Consider the following 26,300-nt stretch of genomic DNA (forward strand, 5'->3'; position numbering starts at 1 on the left):
TGAAAATGAATCTGCGATATAGTACTGTAAGCAGAAAACCCTTTTCCTACAAAATGTCTTCGTCGTAAGTCAAATTTTTTGTGAACCACTAACCACTACACAAAATATTTGCAGCTGAACTTTACATTGTTATTTCTTCTGTTGACAATAAGTTGCTTTCCGGTGGAAATCCTAGCAAGCCTTCAAAGCAAAGCAATTGTTGCGAGCTAGTCATATGGCGGAACTCCTTGCATTTCCTGACAAATTCACTTTTCTTTGCCTTATCTTTCCATAACTTCAAAAATAAAGGAAGAAACAACGTTTGCTTTAAGATAAAATTTGAAAGTGGATATTCCTCCTGATTCGGACATTCCCCGTAATTCGAAAACTGAGTATTGTATTTTGATATCAGTTTATACACACTATATTCAGATTTATAGCTAATGTATTTACTACACACTGCATAAAATTACGCATTGGCTACGAGTGTCTAAATTTGCGTAACTTTTCTGTTACGGACACTTCTCATTTACGGAGAAATAATTATGTCCCATCGTTATCCGTTATTCACCGCACAAAAAACAGGAACTCTGTAAAGAAGAAAAACCCTTCAATCTACACCTATTAATGGTTTTGTAAGTACTCTTTAAACGCATTAATGTTAATGTTTTTGTAAATACTTTTTAATGTTTTTCTTTTTTTCAAATAGGGTAATTATGTCAGCTAATGTTAGATCTTACTCTACGTGTTTTTACATATTCAAAGGAAAATAACTTACAAAGCATGTATACGATTGCTTTCACACACATTTTATTTGGGCCATCTATCCTTTTAGACTTCCAAACATGTCCGTCCGTCTACCTGTCGACAGGTATCGACCGGTTCTGAAAACCAGATCTCCAAGAACCGGTAGGAACCGGTTCCGCTGGAACCGAAATTTTGTGACCATCCCTACGATAAACCCGAGCTGCTGGCAGGCTGTGAACAGTGTGCTAGATGAAATGGTGGAAGCGACAGGCAGGCGCCCAGGCGGCGGCCGCTTGTCTCATTTGGCTAAATAAACTGGGATACTGGCAAACTCATTGGCTAAACAGGAAAACTGGCCCTCATTTGGCTATACACTAGGGATGGCCATTTCCGGAAAAAGTTTTCCGGTTTCCGGAAATCACATTTTCCGTTTCCGTTTTTCCGTAAAATTTTCCGTTTTCCGGAAAATTTTCCGTTTTCAATTTTCCGGAAAAAATATTTTCCGTTTCCCGTTTTCCGGAAAATGTGGCCATCCCTACTATACACCCGCTGGTGGGCCAATTTTTTTTCTTGGGGCACAAGCGGGTCTAGGCGGGAGGGCACAAGCGTATGGTCCTTTTTGCAGTGTTTTGAAGGTGAACTTTGTGCCTTCTTTATGGCTCTGGGGCTCTCGAATCCAGGTCTGGAACCGGTTCCTAAGATCCGGTTCTGAACCGGGTTTTCAGATCCAGATCTGGAACCGGTTCTGGAACCGGGTTTTCGGATCCAGGTCTGAAACCGGTTCCTAAGATCGGGTTCTGGAACCGGGTTTTCGGATCCAGGTCTGGAACCGGTTCCTAAGATCCGGTTCTGCCGGGACCGAAACTTTGTGGCCATCCCTAGTTAAAACTGTTTCCGAACCAAACAAAATCCTAAATTCAATCTAAGCCCAGTCGTCATATGAACTAAAACCGTCCTAATTGGAAGAAAATAACGAGGAAAAAAAAACGCAAGCATTAATATTATTATTTTGATTCAACTTTGTAAATTTCGTCCTAAATTACAGAAACAATATGGATGGAAATCCATAAAAGAATATGTTGTGGGTACGACTCAAACTATACGATCTGACTGAAGTAGCACTAAGGACACGTAAGTGAAGATCGGTTTGTTACATGGTCTTACTACGGACCTTTTTTCTTTATTTTTATTATTATTGTTAATTAATACTTTTCTGCTCTCAATTTATACGGTTTGAACTTATACTGTTATTTTTGCACGACACAAACTACGACAACGTTCACTCTTCTTGAATTATCTCTACACTGAAATCGCTAAGAGGCAGGGTTGGCAAAAACCATGGTTTTTATTGAAAAAGACAAAAAAAAAGTTTCTTTTTTGTTTATTTATTTATTTTTTTGGTTTAAATAATTTACTCTATGTATTTATATTAGATATGGACAGAAATTAGTTTGTTTTGCCTTGGTGTTGTTATGCAACAACAAGGTTATGCTGGAAGGGGTCACATAAGCTTAAAGCGGAATCCAAACCGCTTCTCGACTTACATCCAAGAGAAATTGTTCATTTGGACACGAAACCGGGACTAATTGGTCACAAATGCGATTGCCAACTCACTCCCGAAGGACTCCTAATAAAAATACGTTGTACTGATCTTTACATAGGCCTACTTGTTAATATAATTGTCAAAAGTCATTTCAGAAGGACAAAAAGAAACAGTTACACAAGTAGAATTATATATAAATCGAGAAACTCCCGCCTTAGCCATTGGGAAAATCCTGTTAATACTTTAAATGTATTTGTATGTAAAATTTTAAGGTCAACGTATCATAATCACTACGCTACACCTGAGGTATTAAATTACAAATTTGGTATGTAGATATCATTCAATAAAATTAAAACAAAGTCAAATCCAAGTTGATGTTGGAAGCTACGTAGGCAGTTGATAAATTTTGCCAATTTCTATCAATAAGAGGGATGAAAAGTAGATAAACGTAATACGGATGGTTTGATATGTGGAAACGTCACCATGAAGTTCACACGATTTAAAGCATTTTTTTTTGGGGGGGGGGAGGTTAAAACCAGTTGTTTTTTTTTTCGAAAAAAAAAAAACAGTTGGTTTAAACTAAGGTTTAAACCATGTTTTAAACCACCTTGGTTTAAACCAGCCAACCCTGCTAAGAGACCTCGGTGGCTCAGTAGTAGAGCGTTCACCTTTAGTGTGTGGGGTCCGTGGTTCGATTCCAGCTCGCGCCAAGTAAACTTTGTGGTGGACAAACATCATTGCGTTGGTTTTCTCTGGGTTCTCCCGTTTCCTCCCACTTTATTCATTCCGTTTATTTCTCATAATCACGGTCTCCTTGAGCCTAGCCGGCATAACCGTAGAACGTAAAACTGTAAGATTTAATTTTAAGTTTTGAAATCGCCAAATTCAACATTCATGTGATATTTTAAAATTTGGAATGCACCAATGAATCGCTGAGTTGAAAAAGGAAAAGATTTCAAACTCTGCGAAAACAAGTTCGACATACAAATTGACCATCTTGGACTAACGCATCATATGGTGTAAAAAGGAAGAACACAGGACTTTGTATACAGTGTACGGAACGGACACAGTTTCTGCTTAATCAAAAAGTGAGTTCTCCGCAATTTCTTGAATACAGGATTTATGGAGGGTATTTTTTTTCTTCAACTCAGCAGTTCAAATAATAAATGAAAGATGGACAAACTTCAATAGAAAAACTACTACGTGTATATATCTGTGTAAGTTAAAATACATCATATTTTATGTCACTTTAGGACTAAAAGATATTCAACTGTACAAAGTTACACACATTCCTATAATAAATGGACAGTTTCAAAGGACTACAGGTTGCAGAATATCTAATTAAGTCCAAGTTAGTTCACAGAGTCAGAAATACAGCAATTTATTTTGTATACCAATAAATGAAACGAATCAGTCATACATATAAACATGCAGAAAATACTTTCAAAACTTCAACAGATCATTTATATTCATATTTTTCGGGGAGAAAATATCTAGATGGATTCATTTGTGTGGAAAGGTGTGCATGGAATTTGAACATTTCGACGAACCAATTTTCAGAAGCAACGCTCTATTATAAAACGTTGATGTCTATTAGAAATTATAAAAAGATAATTTCTTCTTTTCAGGCTTACATATATTACAACTGATAGATTGAAGCAAATTATTTTCTATTATTGTTATATAATATAGCTACTATTATTGATATTATCATTATTTATACATTATTTTATTGTATTTATTTTTATTTTTTCCACTTGCGCTTTACTACACATTGATTTAATTTCACTGCTACAGATTTTTCACACCAATATTTATTAATACTGAGGGGGTAGCAAAAATGTTAAATACAGCCCTGATTGAAACAACAAGAATATAAACTCTTAGTAGTACACATTTGCCGCCAAGTAATGCGGTTACGTTAAAAAAAAAAAAAAAAAAAAGTCCATCTTTTCTGTTGCGAACAGAAAAAATAAGAATAAAAGTTATTGCAATGTTGTTTTCTTAAACCCAAGAGCAATTGTTTTCTAGAAACTATCAACTGATTATGATTTTTTTCCCTCTTTTTTTATTATGGCACGTGTTTGAACAGAGCTAAGAGTACTTCCGTTGTAGTACATACTGTAATTACAGAAGAAACAGAGCGCAGTAAAATTCCCGTTAAACTGCATTCCTGCTACGTATTTAGCGAAAAATTTCCATTTCAGTATTATAAAAAAAAAAAAAAATTAAAAAAAGATCTTAAGTGTTGTGCAGCGGTCAAAAGGACAGTCAAAACATTTCAATATTGATGATTCATACCATAAAATTGACTCCGATCTACTTGATTGCTTCGTGCATTTTTACTTTTGGGCTTCAATGATCGCGAACCTGAACAGACAGTCGGTAATAAATGGACTTTAGTAGCGATCGCAATCATCATATCCTGTACTAATCACGTTAATAATGTGAATAATTCAACCTATGCAGTGCTAGAAGAGCTTTTGTATTAGCTCCTTCGTTGTCAATATTCTATATAACGTCTCTGAATATTGTTATTTGTTACTGGGTTATTTGTAACAAAAAATCTCCAAAACTCTGCCAATTTTCATAATAGTATTTAATTTTTCGCACTCCTTTTCTTGTACACGCCTTAGTTGTACTCTTGTCGAGATAATACCGTACGGAAAAGTTCCTAAATAATAATAGAGGCACAGTCGCTCAGTGGCAAAGAGCTTATCTAATGTGACGAGTCCTTCATTTGATCCCAGACCATGATAGTTTGCAGTGGACAATAATATCTTAAGTTTTCCCTTCTACACTCTCATTCCACCAACACTTTCTTCATGATTGAGAAGTTCACATCTTATCCTTTAACCTAAAGGAATACGCATGGGATGTAGAACTAATTATGTCATTTCAATAATAATGATGATAAACGTAAGGTTTCAAAAAGGACACAAAGAATAAACACCATATTGTAAGTTGCTGCTATCACAACTTCCTTTTATTTTGACATTCGCAAATGCAAAGTTTGTCCGCATCAAAAGAGTGTTCATTATGCTACTCACTGTTTCTTTTCCGTGAATAACCTACTATGAGGTCATAATACACGGACACTCAAATTTCTGTATTACGTGGAAGATCTTGAAAACAAAACAGTGAAATAATAAGATCTTGTAAGACCTTCAAAAATTGGTTGGCATTACCACGGTTTTATGACAAATATGGAAAGTGGAAGTAAGTAGTATAGAACCTGAATACTGACAGAATTTGAGACACTTTTGTGTTTAGGACATTGGCTATTAATTACGAATTGAATAAAAGACGTGACCTGTGTTTGTAATTAGCAGCATCCTACTTCTAGTCATCCTAACTCGAGTCCAATTTAATCTTTAATACCACAAGCTGAATGCCGGGAGATATTAACACACGTGTATGACCTGGCCGACTACTTCTGAAGGTCCCTTCCGATTCCAGTACTAAGGTTTCTATTGTAGAGAAACTCGTACGAACACTTTCTGAAATTTTGACAATGAAAAGTCAATTGATTTTATTTAACGACCCTTCTCAACACCGACATTACATGAAACAGGATCTATTGCTTAAAATTGGACTCGAACCACTAATTTTGCCTTAACCGCTGCTTAAGTACTCTCATCAAAGATCGACTCCGGAAACCAAATATACTGAAAACGTGCACAATACGGTACCGACTTTGTGATGACTTAATTGAACTCTTGGGACAAATAATAAATATTTCATACACATGGCGGGCTAACATACGGGAAGTACGAGTATTCAAGACAATGTACAGGGTGGTCCGGAAGTGGGCGTACCTCCCCTTTAGTTTCAATAGTATAGTGTTAATTATGGTAGAATGTCTGTTCACAGTTACCTTGAAGTCTTAAAAGTCATAAACATTAGTATGATCACCATACATTTCGTAACACAGCTGAATGCTGCGCGAAGTTCTTGCAGATGTTTTGCGGAGATGCTCCGGAGTCACGAGGGTGAAGGCGTGTTCCACAGCTGCTCGTAATTCCTGCGTTGTGTGTTATCGAGTGTTTCTTACTTGTTGCTTTATGAAACCCCAGAAAGCATTGTCTAGTGTCGTCAGATCGGGACTTCTTTGAGGCCAGGCAAAGGGAGTTGTTGAAGAGTTGAAGATGCACAACCTCTTCCAATCCAGCGGCCAGGAAATGTTTGCGAGAAATTGGCGCAGAAAATCAGCTGTGTTACAATATAGATGGTTATCATACCGATGTTTATGACTCTTAATACTTCAAGGGAACTGTGTACACACTAGTGCTGTCGAATTTTTGTGACATTTGCGGTGTTCGGTTATTGAGAAAACCGGTTTCCTAAAAACCGAAAACCGCAAATGCGGTTTTCTAAATCGAAACCGCACATGCAGTTTTCAAAACCGAAACCGCAAATGCGGTTTTCAAATCCGAAACCGCAAATGAGATTTTTAAAAACCGAAACCACAAAAGCTCTTTTCGAAAGCGAAAGCCGCCCGAAACCGTGTTTGCGATACCATGTTTGTCGTTTTCAAAGCAGAAACAATGTTTGCTGTTTTAATTACAACTTTTAGCAATGGTGCAAGCATCTTTCAATTGAGACAATTGTATTGATTTATATGTGTTTTAACTTTTTTTTTTTATTATTTGCTCCAAGACTATTATGGTAATATGTGCAGCACTTTGCGAAAGGGATAGTGCGATGGTTGTACAAGTCACAGCTAACTTAGGGATGCCATATTTTAAAATCAGAAAAGTGAGGGGTTCCAAACCGTAAGTACTGATGTGAACTTGTGTGTTACAATACTGACCTGGGATCCTTTGCATTTTTCTTTTCTTTTAATATAGTTATTTCTTTGATGACACTTCCAATGTACTTTTCGGCTGCAGGGAAGCAAACTGGACTCCACCTGATTTTCATATATGTTGTAAATTAGACCACGAGGAATACGAATCTGAAGGAATTTTGACATTTCGAATGTCGGAACTCGAGATATTCGAACATAAAAATGACCCCATTTGATTTTTACATATTTTGTAAACTGGACCAGAATGAGCAATCATCTGAAGGAATTTTGACATTCCGACTTCCCGAACTCGAGATACTAGAACTTATACAGTAGTTTTATATAGTCTGATATGTATAAAAGTAACGAAGAAAGTTCTGTCGCTTTTTGACCTATCACCTTAGAGCATCGATATGTTACCTGAGACGTACCTGGAAGATAAAAAATAGTACCCATCAGTATCAACGACCTTCTGCCCACGTTCGGGATGGGCATAGATTCCTTCGCGGTAGAACTTGGTTTGCCCTGAAGCGAAGAAGGTATCAGGTATCAGGAGCAAAATGCACCTCTACTACGGAGTTGAACTGGAGTTCTCTAAGGTGAGTGTCCAAGGAATGGAACAGGTAATAATCGGACGGTGCAATGTCCGGGCAGTATGGCGGATGCAATAGTGTTTCCCATCTAAGACGTAGAATGGTGTCCCGGGTCATTCTTGCCATGTGGGGCATAGCGTTGTCCCGTAACGGGAGAACCCCTTAGCGATTGAGAAGTGCTGGCTGCAGGGTTTTTCTTGGACACGGCTCAACTGCTGACAATTGCACTGATGTTCTGCTCTGAGCAGCCGGTAGCAGTTCCCGATGCACGATGTCGCGAGCAGTCCACCAAACACACAGGAGGACGTTCTGTTGCATTGCTGATTTCAGCCGTTTTGGAACCGGTTCATGGGATGTTAACCAATGATGATGACGCCGTGGAGCTTCGTACAGGACCTACTTCTTATCACATGTCAACATCCTGTCCAGAAATGGCTCCTTCCTCAGACGAGACAGCAAAGAAACACAAGTGTCGGCTCGCGTATCCTTCTGGCCCGGAGACAAATCATGTGGGACCCACAGACCCAACTTGCAGTGCTTCCCAAGTTGATGGAGGTGCTGCCGAATGGTTTCTCCACTCACACTGAATGTTAGCCCCAGTTCCTCACATGCCTGTCCACTGTTCGGCTCAATTGCTACCTGAAGATCTTCATTTTGTACATGTGTTGGTCTTTCGGCACGTGTGGTGCGTCTTTCGCGTTTAGTCACCGTCCTTAAACTTGTTAAACCACCCTTGCACTGTCTGCGTAATCACGACACCCTCACGAAAGGCCTGAGATATCTTCCGCCCCTCTGCAGTGGCGTTTAACCCAAGTTTGAACTCGTACAGCATACACTCTTTTATGATGCTCTGTGGAGGTTCCATATTCACTCTGTCCTTACACAAGTTCACGTTGTAACTGAACTGCCACTCTCCATTCGCATTCAACTCTCGGTGTGAGGGCCAATTGAACACAGACCTCCACAAAAAGCGACAGAACTTTCTTGGTTACCTTTATATATCTCACAGGACATATGTTTTGTATAGAGAATACTGTGTTTTTTCATATAGATAGATAGCGTCTATATTAAACTAAGTTCTAATATCTCGAGTTCCGGAAGTCGGAATGTCAAAACTCCTTCAGATTCGTGTTCCTCGTGCTCTAGTTTACAAAATATATAAAAATCAGGGGGGTCCAATTTGCTTCCCTGCATCCTACTTTTCAAACGAAACAGTTTTCGAGAGTGTACATTTTGCTTCAAACTGAGTTCTGCTCTGGCTAACAAACGTAAATTTCCTTCTATAAGAGTCTTACACTTGAAATTGTCGTTCGGCATTCTTGTAGCTTATGAAGGCATGAATAATTCAAGTATGTTTGTCACAACATCTACAAACGAATATTCATTCGTATAGAACTTCCAATACATTACATTACAACCACATGAACTACACAAAGAAAACCATTATGCATTACAGCAGATATCTTATTAGCAAATGACCCTGCACACGCGCGCCCAGAGCCTGAGCCTGAGATCGATTCCCAAATTAGCTCAATCGCGATTGAGATTGTCAAAAGTGCAGCGGTTTACGTTGAATATACCAACACTTTATTAACTAAATTGTCTTAGATTTTTCTTCAATCCCAAAAAGCGGGTGGTTTTTCATGATTAAGATACGTTTAAGCGGGGGACGAATATAGAACCTGAGAATCGGGTAATAAGCCAACACTAAGCTAAATAGAAAATAAGGTATATCCCGATTTAAGATCACTACACATGCAACTTATGAAATTCAATTTTAAATCTCATCCACTTAGACTGAGATCTTTGATGTTATTATCACTCTTTCCCCTTGTTTTTAAAAATAGAACTGACACTCTTTCTTTTGTTAACAAAAAAGCACCACCTCTTAAAAAAAAAAAAGAAAGAAAGAAAATCTCAATCGCAATACACAATTTTATTGTTGATTTGTTGCCACTCCGATAAAAGTGAATGCTGTGGTTTTGCATGTGTTGACTTGTTTCTTATACGTGAAGAAAACACCGATCATGGTTTATTCTATATCTTTTTACTTCGCAATAACGATAGCCGTGCCTCATTGTGAGAAATTGCAACTCATTTGTTTATTATGCCAATTGTAAAAGTATACTCAACAAGAATTTCCCTACACTTTAAGACATTTTAAGAAAAAAATACCTTCTTTCCTCCTCTGCAAATTTTGAGCATTTTTTCCCTACGCCGAGGAAAATTTTCCTCTATCTGGCAACTGTGAGCCGAAGTTGGGAAAGATTCTTTACTCTTTTCTCATCGTTACTTGGTATTAGTGCTGTCGAATTTTTGTGACATTTGCGGTTTTGGAAACCAAAATTTCGGTTTTATGAAATTTCACTTTTTTCAAAAACCGATTTCGACAGCACCAGTACACACGTTCTACCATAACTAACCCTATACTGTTGAAACTAAAGGGGGGGTACACCCATTTCCGAACCATGGATATAAAATCCGTATGCGAACTCCACAGAATAGTGTGATATAATTAATTTATGACTGCAATGAAATAAGGTCTTGAACTCTACCTTAAGTGCTAGCGTAAAGAGAGAGAGAGAGAGAGAGAGAGAGAGAGAGAGAGAGAGAGAGAGAGAGCTTGCTTCTTTTTACAAACTGTAATATGACCAAGAAAATGAGCGCACAAATGTTATTTATTATTGCGGTATTATGAATACATTTCCGTTTACATCTTTGTCATATTTATTTAAGGAATTAGACAAGTTCGCTTTATCTCCTCCATATTCGAAATCTATTAAACAGATTACAAAAGCACTAGTAAGGATTGGACGTCCCGGGACTTCCTAACGACAAATAAATCATTTGGCCGATACAGATGTGAAACTGTTGCAACAAGTAAATGCCAAATGACTATAGCAGTCACTGCATAAGCAAAAGAAAATAGATGACTCGCCCACGAATATCTACATAATCTGAAATTGAAGATATAGGCAGTCCTACATGTATTATTCACTGGACATGTTCTTCTTACGTCATATCCTATAAGTGTGTGCAGCCAACTTTCGATCAACGCAAGCTGCCATCTCCCCACCTTGTTCTCATATAAGGAAGAAAACTAACTGCTTGTAGTGGGAGTAAAGAGGATGTGGAGTTTTCATTCCTAAATGAGCGCTAAAGCACTAACACGTTGTTTTTAGTATTAAGCTAATGGTTGCTAGTTGTACTCGTCTTTCAATGCGAAATGAATAAAACATACGTAACACTTTATCTTCCAGCGTGGCCACTCCACTGAGATCATACTGGGTAATTATTTGCTCATATAATTAGTAATACTGCCATCCCAAGGCAAAAGATTGCATCAGCTGAAAGACTAGTTTTGAGAAAATCACGATTTTCTGTTTCGCCACAAGCAGCAAATTTATGGATATAGTCAGGTTTATTCCTATGATGAAGTCGCTTATATTACGGATTTTTTTTTCTTTTGGTCAGTTAATGTCCTACGGTTATATATTTGGCTGCTATTAATAACTCAATTTTGGCTAAATTTGCAGATAAAGTACTTTTTTTCTTTCTTTTTTTTTTTTTCGACAATATTCCTGGCGTTACAGAAAAATAAACATGGGTCGATCAGACCTCTTAACCAGCAGGATGATGGGTAGACTCAAAACTCAATACTTCCAGTAAGAAAAGAGGCACTGAAAAGAAGACGTAACATTCAACGCGTGCGCGCTAACTATTTGGTTGCAAATCCGACGTCATCTTTAAATGTGACACAACCACCACCATTTGAGATAATTTATGAACTTCATATTACATTTTACGGTCTCGTAACAACAGAAGATAAGTCAGTGGTATTCAGGCACTGAAACACTCGAATAAGTGGATGATCTAACATCATTTCGCAAGGTTCCAAAGGGGAGATTTGTAAAGCTGTCGTTTAGTCTTGTCTTCGGCATCAGTGATACGTAACACGTCGGGTAGAGAGTGAGAGGCCCGAACTTGTGTCCTGTTAATAAATAATAAAATGTAGAAACACACGAGTCTACCTACATACCCACCAAGCATACTAACACATTTGCAGCATCTACATCAATGACTAAAGCACTTTGGAATGAAGAGTATCTATTGAAGATATCTTCTGCAGTATTGGGTGTGAATAATCCATTGTTAACATCTCTTCATTTTCTTCCGTATATTCTGTAGTAAATGCATCCCACTTCGGTCCGAAAAAGTGAAAGTAACTTCACAGATGAGGATTGGTGAGAAATTTTGAAAATATTGGACGCCGCTATAGCAATATCGGAAAACGAATACTTTGCATTCCTACAGAACTTGCAATTCAGTAGACTACTATTAACTTATGCGTTTCCACCATTGCATAATTACGATGCACATTACTTGATTTTCATAACACTTGAATTTACATTAAATTTCAAAAAGACTGCCGTTGGGAGGTCTGGAGAAAACTAGAATAGTTGCTTAGGCAATATATACTCCGAAGGACCGGTTTCGTTTCCCGGAGGAGTCGCGCAGTTTTATTTCTTGACGATTATATATATATATATATATATATATATATATATATATATATATATAGGGTGTTTCAAAACAACACCGACAACGTTTGGGAGGTGATTCCTGACACCAAGATAAGAAAAAAAGTATAGACCAACCTAGGTACACAAATGCTTCCTTTCAGAGTTATAGGCTGCAGGACACACGAAAAAAATGAATTTTAAAGGTCCAGATCTCCAAAACTATGGGATCTACCATAGTCGGATCAAGACTTCACTTAGAAACTAGTATGTACTCTATCCAAATATACATGCTTCAGAATCCTAAGGTACTCACGCAACATTTTTTAGAGGGGATAGAGGGAGTTACATGCATATAATTTGAAGTACTCACAAACTATCTCTATAAAATGATGCGGAAAGTATAGCAGAATTCTGAAACTTTGATATTTGGATAGGGCACATATTAGTTCCTAAATGAAGTCTTGACCCGACTACGGTAGATCCCATAGTTTTGGAGCTATGGACCATTTAAGTTCATTTTTTCATGTTTTCGGCAGCCTATAACTCTGAAAGGAAGCATTTGTGCACCCAGGTTGGTCTAGACTTTTTATCTTATCTTGGTGTCAAGAATCACCTCCCCAACGTTGTCGGTGTTGTTTTGAAACACCCTGTATATAAGGTGAGTAAAAGTACCTTACCATCCCATATAAACTGAAATCGAGAGTAGATAGCCAGAATTAGTAATTGTAGGAATACATTAGGCGAGGGAGAATCTGTGTGTCAGGTAAACGGGCGCCATCTTGGATCTCGCTCAAAAAGTTTGAACGGAAAAAGGTCATGTGATATATGAAACAGGGCTCGAATTTTACGGCACATAATAGTGTAATAATATTTATCATAACTGTAATAACTTTGAAGTTATAATCACATAAAACTCAATTTATTTCCAGGTGCCAAAGTCAACTCCATCAAATTCATCAAGATATGGGGTAGAAGTGCCCATGCTGTAGCTCGTGATTTCAATGAGAGGAATCCTCAACATGCTCCAGTGGTACAGTTTTACTTACTTACCAAGTTCGAAGAGAAAAATACAATGGAGGAAGTGTGCGATCAGGAGACCCAGAACTGTCAATGACGAAGACACGGCTGCGGCAGTGCTCGCATTATTCGTTACGTCTCCACAGAGCAGCACATGCCTCTTTTATCACTGGAATGCCACGTCAGTGGAACCTCCATTTGCTGGGTGTTAACCCTTTCGAGACGATCATTCTTGGCGTTTTCGTAGACTTTCAGTTAATGAATAACTCAAAGATTATTTACTCGGTTGACATGGTTGATTCCTTGTATTTTAGAAAGATGATGTGGCAATTTTATGACGTTAAGTTTGATTGCAGTGTTGTCAACGGGAGGGAAATTCCATAACAAACAATTCCCTAACCGAACTTGAAGACTTTTTGGAGCTGGCACCACTGTTGCCATATGGGCTTAAGTCACCACAAAAAAATCTTAAGTGTGTCGACAACGCACAGTGAAAACCTTATGTCGTTGACTGCCATACAAAGACAAATTCTCTCTCATCATATACATGAAATTTTTACTTTTTCCGCCTCAGAAGCAAAAATCAACAGTTATCCAGGGTTGGCAGCTTCCCTAATTATCCTATTGAAACATTTTATAGTGTGCTGTGTAGGCCAAAGACGAGGCTTTCAGATACTGATACGTTTATTCCAAAGTAGCAAACAAGAGAGAAATTATAAGAGGCGAAATTGGGATTTTTTCGAATTCTTAACCTAAAATCGGGAATTAAAATTTTCTTTGGCTGAAATCACTGGTGCCAGACGCAAACTATCTTAAAACAAACTTTGGTATCCCCCTAATATATCCTACAAGTATCGTGACAATGTATAATAAAATAACCATGTCATTTAAAAACAGGGTAGGGTAAATGATTTTTTTAAAATCATTTTTGTTGATTTTTTTTCATTAGGAATTAGTATTAAATGCTAATTATGCCACTTAAGTGAAAGTATTGGAGTTGAATTTTGAATTATCCCAATCGTTAACCCATATCAATCCCAAGCAATGTTTCTTAACCCTTTTAAATTATGGCTCTTTTTAAAGGTAAAGTATAGGCTTTCAGTCAGGCAGCTACAGCATCATCCCTATTTATCCTAGGATCATTGTACATACATCACTCTCTTTAGAATAGAACAGCTTTTGAAACGGTAACATTCACATTTTCCTATCACCCTGAAGCGGGAAATTTTGAGAGTAATCGGTATTTCTTTTTACTTTTTAAATTTTGATCCCCTCTGGATTCCTCTGTGTTAACGCACAGATCTCAAAATTAACTGGGAAATACTAAGGGGTGTACTAAATGTGTGTACAAAATTTCAAGCTTCTATCTTGAGTAGTGAGGAAACTATTTAACAATGAGCTAAGAACATTCCCACAATGCCCCAGATGACCCGGATGCAATGTAAAAATTTCCTCAGACATCCCTATTTACCCTAGGATCATGATTTGTACATTATTCTCTTCAGAATAAAACAAATTTTCAAACGGTATCCTTCAAATATTTCCATCATGTATCTGGGGCGGGTAAATCATGAAAAAAAGGAATTTTCTGTTAAAGATATATATTTTTTTAAACTTTTTACATCCGTGGACCCCTCCCCCTGTTTTAAGGCAGAGATCTGAAACAAATCTGAAAAATACTGAGGGGTGCACTGAGTAAATGTGCGAAATTTCAATCTTGTAGGTGCAAAAGTAACCCTGCGAAAAATAATATTCCCCAAATACCCCAGATTCCCGTATAAAACAGGATCTCAGGTAACAGTTTCCTGAGACATCCCTATTTATCCTAGGAGTATAGTACGTACATCATTTTCTTCAGAACAGAACAGCCTTTCAAACGGTACTATTCATATGTCTCCATCTGAGGCGGGAAAATCACGAAAAAAATATTTTTTGTTAAAAATATCCTTTTTAAAAACATTTTTTCCCCTCTGGACCCCGCTGTTTCCATGCAGAGATCTGAAAATTATTAAGGGATGCACTGAACATGTGTGCAAAATTTCAGTCTTCTGCATGCAAAATGAAACCCGCCCAAAAATAATAATAATAATAATACGCATAACAAAAAAAAAACTTTTTAAATTTACTACGCCATCATACACTATGCCTCAACGCAGAAAGGCGTGAAAGCATATGTAATGCAGGCACGTAGCCAAGGGGGGGGGGGGTCCGGACCTCCCCCCCTTCGAGACCAGAAATGAAAAATTTAAGGAAGGATGAAACTAAATGAGATGAGAAAAAGAAGGATCAGCGTTAAAAATAAACTACAGGGAGCTTTTGGTTACCATTTCTTATGAAGAGATTTGTATTCCTTGCAATACATGGTGGCGAGATATCCTGGAAGTCAGGGAATTTAAAATTCCTAGAAAAGTTACGGAATTCTCTCTGCTACTAGTCAGGGAGATTTCAAGTTTCCGAAAACAATACCGTTGTGTAACAGCGTGGACATTTTTTATCATAATTTTTCGTCTCTAATGCTCCTTTAGCCTGTCATTTGAAACAGACAGTAGTTGACGGAATAATAAAAACAAAAAGTTATGTGAAAAGGAAGTTCTGTTAACATTTGATTCAACAGAGAAAGGAACGCAGATATTGTAAACTATTTAACAAGACATTATTGAGTATGTAGTTTTTCTAATAGTGAATATGTACTTTTTATAATAGTTGAGTCATAATGAAAGCAAAATTGTTATATTTGAATAAACAAAGGAAGGACGTAAATATTGTATAATTTTTTTCAATACGTTTTATTTTACCCGAGATTTCTTCATAGTTTGTTATTAAAATACTTACCAACATATCCTATTTTATTGTTCTAACAAACCAATATACTGTATGTTGTCATTAAAATAGTTTAGATTGATCGAGCTCCTGGGCCTAAAGAAATTCATGTCACGCCCCCCCTCCCTTTATGAAATCCTGGCTAAATGAACTAGTATATGTTCCAGTAAAATAGTTTAGAATGATATAGCCCCTGGTATGATGACCATAGTATTTCATGTCACGGTCCCCCCCCCCCTTCACGAAATCCTGGCTACGTGCCTGTGTAACGTGTTCTAAAATGACTTCAGTTTTGATGAAAACGAAGTAAAAAGCCTTATTGGTACTTTTTTAATCGAATAATGAAGATTCTACCTTATCACCTAAAAATAGGTGATATAATTTAAAAGGTTAAGCATTAAGGAAAAAGTACAGCAACGTTTATCAAAATGACATCTTTTTCACAAAAGTTACTGATATTTGGCAGGGGTCTATTTTTAAAAACTCAGAACTAGCTTGCGGCATGAAATACATAAATTTCGCCTAAAGTTATAAAATTAACAATAAAAAAAATGGAGGGGATAGGACCCTTCTAAATACGCCCTATTATCTGAGAACAAACAAACAGACACGCACAAAAAAGAATTTTCGTCTTAAATGTCGATGGTGATTTCCCCGTTGGAATAGTTAACGATTTCAAAACTCAAACCCAATGTTACGAAAAGAAAAAAGCAGGATTCTCACCTGTTCAAAACGGAATTTTCCCTAATCATCCCCTGCATGACACTTGTTTTCATACTATATTGTACATTTGAGTCTCATTGTATTATGATTATTAACTTTCATAATCGAAATAACAGAACAGAAACGAGATTTTACTTATTTTCACTTTCAATTAATTTATTTCGGAATTCGATTTAAATCAACGATTTTTATTTAAAAAATCAAGTGATTTGAATCAGACTGATTTAAATCAATCCACCCTGTTTAAAAATATATCTCTCATTCTACTTTAAAAAAAATATTTCCACTTAGAAAACAAGATCTATTGTAAACCTCAACTGTACTTCCTCTACTTATGAAACTTTCCATGGTGCGTTGTTTAGGCCAAAGACGAAGCTTTCAGATACTGGTAAAGTTTTAGAAACTTCTTAAAAACCTTGGGGGGAGGTATGGAAAATTGACCTATTAACCTTCTCCTCCCACTACATGGTAGTAAAACAAACATTTTCTTCGAAATCCGGTGTTGCCAAGAAATTCAAGCTAGCTGACAATTTTCGACCAGAGGGGCGAGTGCGTATTCCTCTCTGTCACTTGAGAAAGGTTTTGGCGAAAAAGAAAAAAAAAAGTAGCGTGGAAACTCCGAATAGTTTGTGTTGTTTTGTTATTTGACACTTTGAGTGGAAAAATCTTCCTTCTTCCTTTAGAGAGGAACAAAATTCGAACTGGACGGCAGCTCTCGGAAAAAATAGGGGGTGAGCAAAAGCTGATCTTCTCAGTCATATGAATATGGAATGGAATGTCTCAAATGTTTTGGCGAAGAAAAAAGTAGTCTGGAAACTCCGAGCGCTTGATGTTGCTGTTATTTGACACTTTCAACAGAATATTTCTTTTTCCATTGAGACGCAATGATCTATATATGCAGGCAAATTGGTCAGTGTTTGTTTATTTCCCCCCTTCTTTATATAGAAAGAAAGAACCCAATGTGTAAGCCATTAATCACAGTGTAATGGGGACCAAAGCTATGGCAACGTCGTTGAACGTAAGTTAAGTTACAATGTCACTAGTAAGAGGATATGATTGTTCGGACAGTTCCGATTACCACCCACTAAGGCTTTTAAGATCCTGCCAGTTCTCTACGTTTGTTCCAATGTAGCCAATAAGAGGGAAAAGAGATATTTTCCTGATTTTCCCTCTAAAATAGGGAATACAATTTTGTGGTAGGAAACACTGCTACCAGACAGACTACATTAAAAAAAAAAAAAAAAACTTTCATACACCATTAATATATCCTACAAGTATCATGTTGATATCTAAGAAACGAACCTTGCAGTTTAAAAAATATATTATGGTAAACAGAAAGCGCCCTCTAATTATCAAATTGTAACAATCTGTACTTGGTTTTGTTCAGTAAGGATTGATGCTCGCCTGACGTAAGTTGATTTGCGTTCGTACGTATAGGTACGGATTTATAGACAAATTTCTAATTTTTCTACCCAAAAATAGGGAATTTTAATTTCCGTAGTTGGCAACATTGATCGCGGGATGGTCTAATTGGTCTCTACAATTAGGTGTCCATATGAGGTATGTACCTGACCAGTCGTAAGTAGATTTCTCGAACACGAAGGAAGATATAGGGAAGAAAGAAAAAAAAAAAGGAAATTTGAAAATTCTCGAATTTTTTATTTTGGGCTCAAATTTGAGAGGGAAGGAAAAAAAGTTACCATCAGGTTAAACTGTGGTTCAACTATACCTGACACAGAAAAAGTCATCCCGATATCGTAATTAGTGTTCACACAGCAGAGGATTAAATAAGTGACAACCCCGTATGCGTAGTTTACAAGGTCGGTCTCGTAAGGGTTAACGACGCACAAGTGGCATCCTTAAAAGCAATAGCTACAGCATCATTTTTGTGAGGATGACCAAGATCAGAGAGTGCAACTTTGTTTAAGTAATCAGTGGAACAAATGCGACAGGACCCCAACTTTGCAATGCAAATTTTACACACCAATGAATCGGATTGTTGTTACAGGGGAGGTAAATAACAAAACCTACGCTACTGGTCTCCAGATAACTCCAAGTGGAATGATAGCTAGAGGGAAAATTATGATGTGGGCAGGGATCTGAGGGACAAATATCGCTGGCCCATTTGTTATCTCTGACACTTAACTGCAGAGCGTTGGATGTAAGTCACTCTTCCCTCCATGTCGGCCACGGATGGCAGCCTTTTCTTCTTTTAGCAATTTGACGGGGCTCCACCTCATTACGGACTGCAGGTTCGTCAGTATCTGGATGATCAATTTCCTATTCCAGATGGACTGGTCGACGTGGGCCAGTGGAATGGACTACGAAATCACCTGATTTACCACCACTGGACTTACCTATGGGGTCACCTAAAGGCAATAGTATAAGCCGAAAAGATTAGGAATTGGATCATTTGGAGAACGAATACAGGATAAATGTGCACAAATCACACTGATACATTGCTGCGTTAACCCACTGACTGAGTGACGAGCATAGACTTGCTATAGCCCTTGAAATAGAACATACCAATGCGAAGTAATGCATGTGGCGAAAGAATGGTGAATATTAAAGTCAAGAATTAAAACATACAAATTACGTTACGATATTATTGCACGTAGAGGTTGGGACAATTTTAACTTCTTATCTTTCTAATTGTTGTGTTCCAATTATTCATGGATGATGTAGTTAACTTCTGTAAGCATTAACACCATAATTACATGCTAATTCATCTGAAGGTTGTATCCTATTAACATATTAATAAATGATTCAATGCCTCGCATAAAGCAATTACATCATCTGCCATTTGTAACTACTAGACACTACCTTCACTTTACAAAAGAATCCCTCTCTCTGTTAACGTTATGTATGGTAAAAAGAGAAACAGGAGATATGAAGCAAGAATACACTGCTTATCCACGCTCGCAGTGAACTTCACTTTAGTCCTAATCTTTATGTCTTTGAATTAAGTAGCAAAATTGCATGTCACTTCATTATGATCCTATGTAGAAGTTGGTTTTGAATTTAACATCCCTTTCACCAGCGAGGCTATATGAGACGGGACCTACTGATTTAACGTGGAATCCAAACTACATGAGCTCTCACTGGGAATCGAACCCGGGTCTCCCACGCCACAGGCGCATACGCTAACCATTTAGTCACGAATGAGATCAATACTATGTACGAGTAGGAACTATCAAATTGTGCTGTGATCTCTTAACCGAGAATTGCGTATTAAACCAACGTATACATGGTATGCTTTTTCACTGGAGTCTACTTACTACACAAACTATAATTTGAATTGTTTCAGAGCATGAGCAACATTTCTTTTAAATTTAATACAGCATCGGGTATATAGTGACGTGGGGCAATTTTGGCAACCGCCTATGATTTCTATGTGCTTGTTTTTGAATTGATTTTCAGTTTAGCGCCCCTTTCAGCATCGAGGCTATATGAGACGTGGACCCAAAGTTTAACTTGGAATACGAACCACATGAGCTCCAGCCGAAAATCAAACCCGAGTCTCTCACGCCACATGTACTTGTCTTACAGCTGAATTCAGTATAATATATGTTATTTGGCACAGCTACGCAAAGCAACCATAACTTTTTAAAAGAAAAAAAAACTCTTAGTAGCTCGTATAAATACAAAAACTGCTTCCATCCGCCGCATGGGAATTAATACTTTGTTTGACATTAATTTTTAAGCTAGCCATTTTTAAAATGTTTTTAGTAATGTAAGTGGGTTTACCACGTTTTAAGGCATTGCATAAAAAATAATCACAGTAAATATTACAATAAATTATATGATTTACCAGAGTTACTATAATTGTCCCATCTTGTTATGTTGTGGATCAATTACCGTTAAAAAAAAAAAAAAATATATATATATGGCAAAAAGGAAATGGGTACTACCAAAGTCCTCTTTTAGCAACAATATAAAATTTGAAGAAAATGCATCAAAACAATGGTTATTGGAACTCTAAGGTCTACTAAATTTGGTGTTTTTGCCAACATCCGTGACAAATTTCTATTATAATCGAAGAATTTATCTTTCAAGTTTGATGTAATGAAATGGACTTTTCCCGCCTCCTTACACTAAATGAACATTAACCATTCATAGTAGTAGACCGTCAAATAGCACACAATTGTACAAAACGGATTTCTAGGTATGAAGATTAACTTTTCCCAACAGATCCAGGATTGACTAAGAAGTCGCTAGACATGTACCTTTACGAAATGTCTTAATGTACCGGTAGCTAACAGTATAGACGACTTACATTTTCTAGAGCCATACGTTCATTTGTGAGTTTTCATTGTGAAATTGTTCTTATTTGTTTCTGTAGGGTAACAAAATAAAATTTCAAAGTTAATAGTCACTTTTTAATGTCTGACGTTTTTATACTGGACTTCCTTATAAATGACTAGAAAAAGGCCTATGACGTAAATGCCCAAAAGTCAGTGCAATGTAAATACAATAGGAAGCTAGGAGACGACACAGCTCCCTCAGGATTGGGACAATGCTTACAGCTGCAAGTTCAAAAAATAACTAATTTGGCTTGAAGGGGTTTGAGATTTTTCTTCTCAATTCATGCAAATAATATAGAAGTAATACAGTACTATGATGTTTGTAAATATAAAAACAAGATATTTTGGGATATAAGCAATCAAAGAAGGTTTACATTTATCTACCATAATGGTATCACGTCAGTCAATATATAGCGTACAGTTTTTCTTTGCGTTTGCAACTTCTGTTGAAAAACATATTGGTAGCACATCGCTATACCGTGAACGGCCTCGGGGTACTCATTTCAATGCCCATTCTCTTCCCCTATCCCGAATTTGGCGGTTAGACGCCGAAGTAGGTACCCAAAATGGAAAGTTTGTGACTGTCCAGGGATGGATATAAATCCAAGACATGGATATAAACAGACATTAAAATGATGATAACTGACGACTCACCGAATTAAGAGATTCGGTGTATCTACACATTCTGCCAAAAATACAAACTTAGGTTTCTTGTTTGATATGGAATTTTGTATTTCTTCAAGTTTGGTACGTACTAACACATGCTTGGCTGGTTACAAAGCATCTACTCTTAAGAAAATCCACAAATCGACGAATGAAAATACACTCAGCGTCAATATAACGAAGCCTTAACAATAATATTAAACAGATCTTTGATTCAACCCTATTTTCTACTACAAGCTTTTCATCAAGGCATCTAATACAGACAAGATTTATATGAGAATACACATGGCACTAAAATACGGTACTGCATTTTCAAGAACGTCAATTCTCTGGTGCGAGAAACCCGGGTTCGATTCCCGGTGGAAGCTAATATGATTTGAATTGAAAACGAAATCTAAGTTTTACGTCCCACTGTTATTCCGGTTAGGCTAGAGGAGACGGATGATGAGAGATGAATGAAATGGTGGAATGAAGAAAGTGGGAGGAAACGGGAGAACCCCAAGAAAACCCACGAGCACGATGTTTGTCCACCACAAAGTCCACACGGCGCGAGCTGGGATCGAACGAGGGACCCCAAGCACCGGAGGTGAACGCTCTACCACTGAGCCACCGCGCCCCCATGGTTTGAATTACACGTTAAGCTGTAGGTCTACGTCTTACATAGCCTTGTTCAAAGGCATGCTCCATTAATCAACCAAGGCTTTTCCCACCCGCCACCGCACTCAAGAATTATAAAAATGGACTAATAAACACCGACACCCTAATTACCTTTGATGACAAATACTTAAGAAGGATTCACGGATGACGCTTCGAAATTCGTAATTTATATAGCTTTTCTACAGAATTATGTTCGTAATACTACAATCATGGAGTAAAAACTGACAGTGGGAGTGTTACATTCCATGACGTCTCAAAGTCCTCAATTATTTGCATCAAGCAGAATTACGAAAGATGCGAAGACACCCGAAAATTGGATCTACAACATTCAATGTAAAAGAAACAAACTACGTTATAGGTTACGTATTGAAGACAAATGCAATGTACGTATTAAACATACAGCAAACTATAGCTATCTAAGCTTGGGGAAACCTGTTATTTCAACAAGAGCAAAAAACTGTCAGGCTAGCATTGGCAGAATATAACTACAGAGACGAAGGGGAGGATGCCAAGTAGGAATAAAATCTAAAATTAGGTTACTTGACCACAGCGCACTTTCTGTTGCGCATCTGATAACACAACTAGCCTCATACTCGGACATCTGGACGATTGATCATTTTATATTATTATATATTACTACTCATGAAAAACCGCCTCCTACGCTACAATCTGACGAAACTCAGAATACCGAATACAAAACCAAGGATATTTACTTCCGTTCTCACTTAACTAATTGTGCAAAAGGACCAAATATACAATTCATTGAGCTCGTACATACAAGTGGAACAATATAAATTTAAAGTTGTACTTTTCTCTACTACTTTAAAAAAGAAAAAACTTTATATACATATATATTTTGTGGTAGAAACTTTCTTCAGTGCTATATATATATCAGCGTTGCCAACTTCGGAGAACAAAATTATCGATTTTCGTCCTTAAAATTATCGTATATTACAAAAAAATTATCGTATATTCGTTGTGTCGTGATAATTCTAGAAACAAGTAAAGTACTACTAGTAATAGCAATAATATATAATAAACTTATCTAGTAATCTTCAGTTTCAAACTCCACATCGGTGTCACTATCCATTATCATACTTAATTACGCAAAGTAATTACGTGATACGTAATTTCACTTGCAACAGAACGATTCTAACTTCTTTGTTTTTCACATCCAAACAAAGGCGCTAACATTCACGTGAGCGAATAATAGAGCCATCTATCATGAACAAACAATATTGCCGCCTCCACGTAAATGTGATGGATGCAGGAATGCAGGGTTACCAATTCTCAAATCGTTATTGATTTATTTTGGCGAGAATGACTTAAAAATGTGTGTTATAATTCTTTAATGCACACCTACAATTCATTTACACATTCAAAAACTGCTAAAAAAAAGTGCCCGTTCTAAAATTATCGTATATTCACCTATTATCGCAAGGGCATTATCGTATATCGTATGAAGGCTTAAATTATCGTATATCACGATAAATTATCGTATGGTTGACAACCCTGATATATATGTATCTTGAAATGCTCAACAGCAGTTTTTAGGTGCATTTTTAAGGGACCTTGTATCTAATTCGCAATTTCACCACAATGTCGCTCTTCCGCAAGCACTTATCGATTCTCTATGAAACGCCACGTATTACTTAAGCAATGCCATCTATCGGTGTACAAAACAAATAGTTGAGTTTACGATCCTCTCAACATAATAAAGCACAAAACCTTGTAAATATAGATCTTCATTTATTATTATACGAACACTGAAAAGTAACACACATTCAGGTAGAAAACACAATGTTAGACGAACTCACAGGAAATGTAAATTTCTAAAACTCATAATAATTAAATCCCATTAAGGCGAGACAAATTATTTAATGATGATTCAGCACGAATTCTTTTAGCATAATATACGGCAACGTTTTCAAATCATACACAATATACGGAAACGCAGTTCGAACAATTCCGGAATTCGTATTTTGTCAGGTTCGATCACCTATTGAACATTCACATCAATACATTACGCTAATTACGAATCTGTATTTGCCGAATTGAATACTTGGTTGGTTCGAATATACAGAGAACAACTATGTTCGAGATAAGAAGCTGACTAGTCTCAACGAGCTGTGCGCAGTAACTAAACTTCGGACAATCTAATTTAAAAAAAAAAAAAATCTCCATCCTTGTGTGGTATTTGTGATGTTGCGTAGGCTCTACTCTTGTGAGCTGTTTTCATGGGTCTGAGCTTCGCCATTGGCTAACACGTTAACAACAGTTTCAGCTTTATAAGCCACGCCAAGCAAGGCAAGTGCCAGCGACTAGCAAAAACAACGGTGGGGGCTTGAATGTGTGTGAGAATCACACCACATTCACGCACACACACACACACACACACTAACGTTCCTTCATCCCCCCTCTTTCCCTGCAGGCCCCTTCGACACACAACCACTCCGTGCTTCACTACACCAAAGTGGGTATTTGCTACTATCGAAGGTTTACAAAACGGTTCTACACTCATTACTACACGTGAACCTCGGCAATATTTGATATACGCTTTCTGAAGCGCGATCAACTACTAACAAGGAACTCAGGATGGTACGACGCATAAACGAGGCTCCGAGTCGCGGGACACAAACTGGTTGCACACTTTTTTATCACAACTCTCTTTATCCTGTCACCAATAATACACATTACACCCAATTTCCGCTGCACAAAAACAAACTGAAGATATTCACTGCCTGCGAGTCCTCGAACACCGTGTTTTCCCTGAAAATTTTATCAACAAAATAATATTCGGGAAACACTCACCCGTCATCTAACATGCCTATGTCCTACGGGGGCTACACGGCTCAACGCAAGGATTCCGTGACCCGATTGGGTGATGACGTCACTCAATAAGAAGTCTCATTGCTGTAATGGAATGGAGGGATTTATTGGTGATTTAGCAGCGGAGGGGGCGAGTTGAGCGATAAAAAGCAGTTGTATTTGGAATACCTTGTTTGTTGCCTCTTAAATTGTGGTCCTATTTTCAGTTGTTAAGAGTTTTTTTTTTTCTTTCAATTTTCATTTCCATTTGAGAGGACGCCCGTCCTTGGCAGACGCGCATATCGTTACGTCATGCCAACATGGGAAACCGTAGATGAGATTTCAAATGTCAAAAGGAAAAGGGAATAATGTGCAACAGCTGGAGGCTTAATATCGGTAAATGGGAAAGAATTTTATTGTGCAATTTATTTGCGGCTATATTCTTTGCTGTTTCTCTTTGTATACATTTCTGCTTACGCAGCTTAAGAATTTTGTACACGCCACACAATAAGTTCCCACCCTCCCGTGTAATTCATATTGTAGCGGGAGGGAGGAGAACATGGCAGAGTTCTTGAAGCAAGTTTTCTTTATAAACGTTACTTTCCAAAAAAGAATGTACTATTGTGAGAGAATACTCAGGCCTATATTTCCAGTGAAAAGCATTCGTTTTTTTAACCTTCTCCTTTTTATAAGGTTGAGAATCTGTTTTTAGCTAGCAAGCAATGGCTGCATCGTGTGCTGTCGAGCATCCACCAATAGGAATCAAGTGTTGGAGATGTTGTAGGCGGGGCTTACACTTTATACTGACAACACCCATCCGCTGCTGCCGTTGCATGTAAAAGTCCACCGGGGGGTTTCGTTTCGTGGATGACATCTGATTCAGAACTCGGGAACGACACGAAATATGCATCCAAACGGCTCTCTGAAAGCACTGTCAGACACCAAAGTACTACTGCTACCTTCTAGCGGTTTGATATTACACGTGACCTACCGAACTCCACGTGTTGACTTTTTTTTCAACACCCTTTACCCTCAAGGAAGCTCTTACGGCATTGATCCATTCCTCTTCACCTGGTGGATCAAGTGTGTGATTCTTTAGTATGGCATGCTGAGGCAAAATACACGCACAGGCAA

General features: G+C 37.5%; 1 protein-coding gene across 1 annotated transcript in view; it reads right to left on the reverse strand.

The window, feature by feature from the left end:
* The window catches only part of LOC145690658 (uncharacterized), a 208,449-nt gene extending 183,150 nt beyond the window's left edge, over positions 1-25,299 (reverse strand). The window contains exon 1 of the mRNA XM_081765769.1: positions 25,170-25,299. The gene's annotated coding sequence lies outside the window, so the exon portion shown is untranslated. The remainder of the gene's footprint in view (positions 1-25,169) is intronic.
* Between the last annotated feature and the right edge of the window lie 1,001 nt (positions 25,300-26,300).

Source organism: Thermobia domestica, chromosome 7 (genome assembly GCF_964235325.1).
Source record: "Thermobia domestica chromosome 7, izTheDome1.hap1.1, whole genome shotgun sequence".
NCBI lineage: Eukaryota > Metazoa > Arthropoda > Insecta > Zygentoma > Lepismatidae > Thermobia > Thermobia domestica.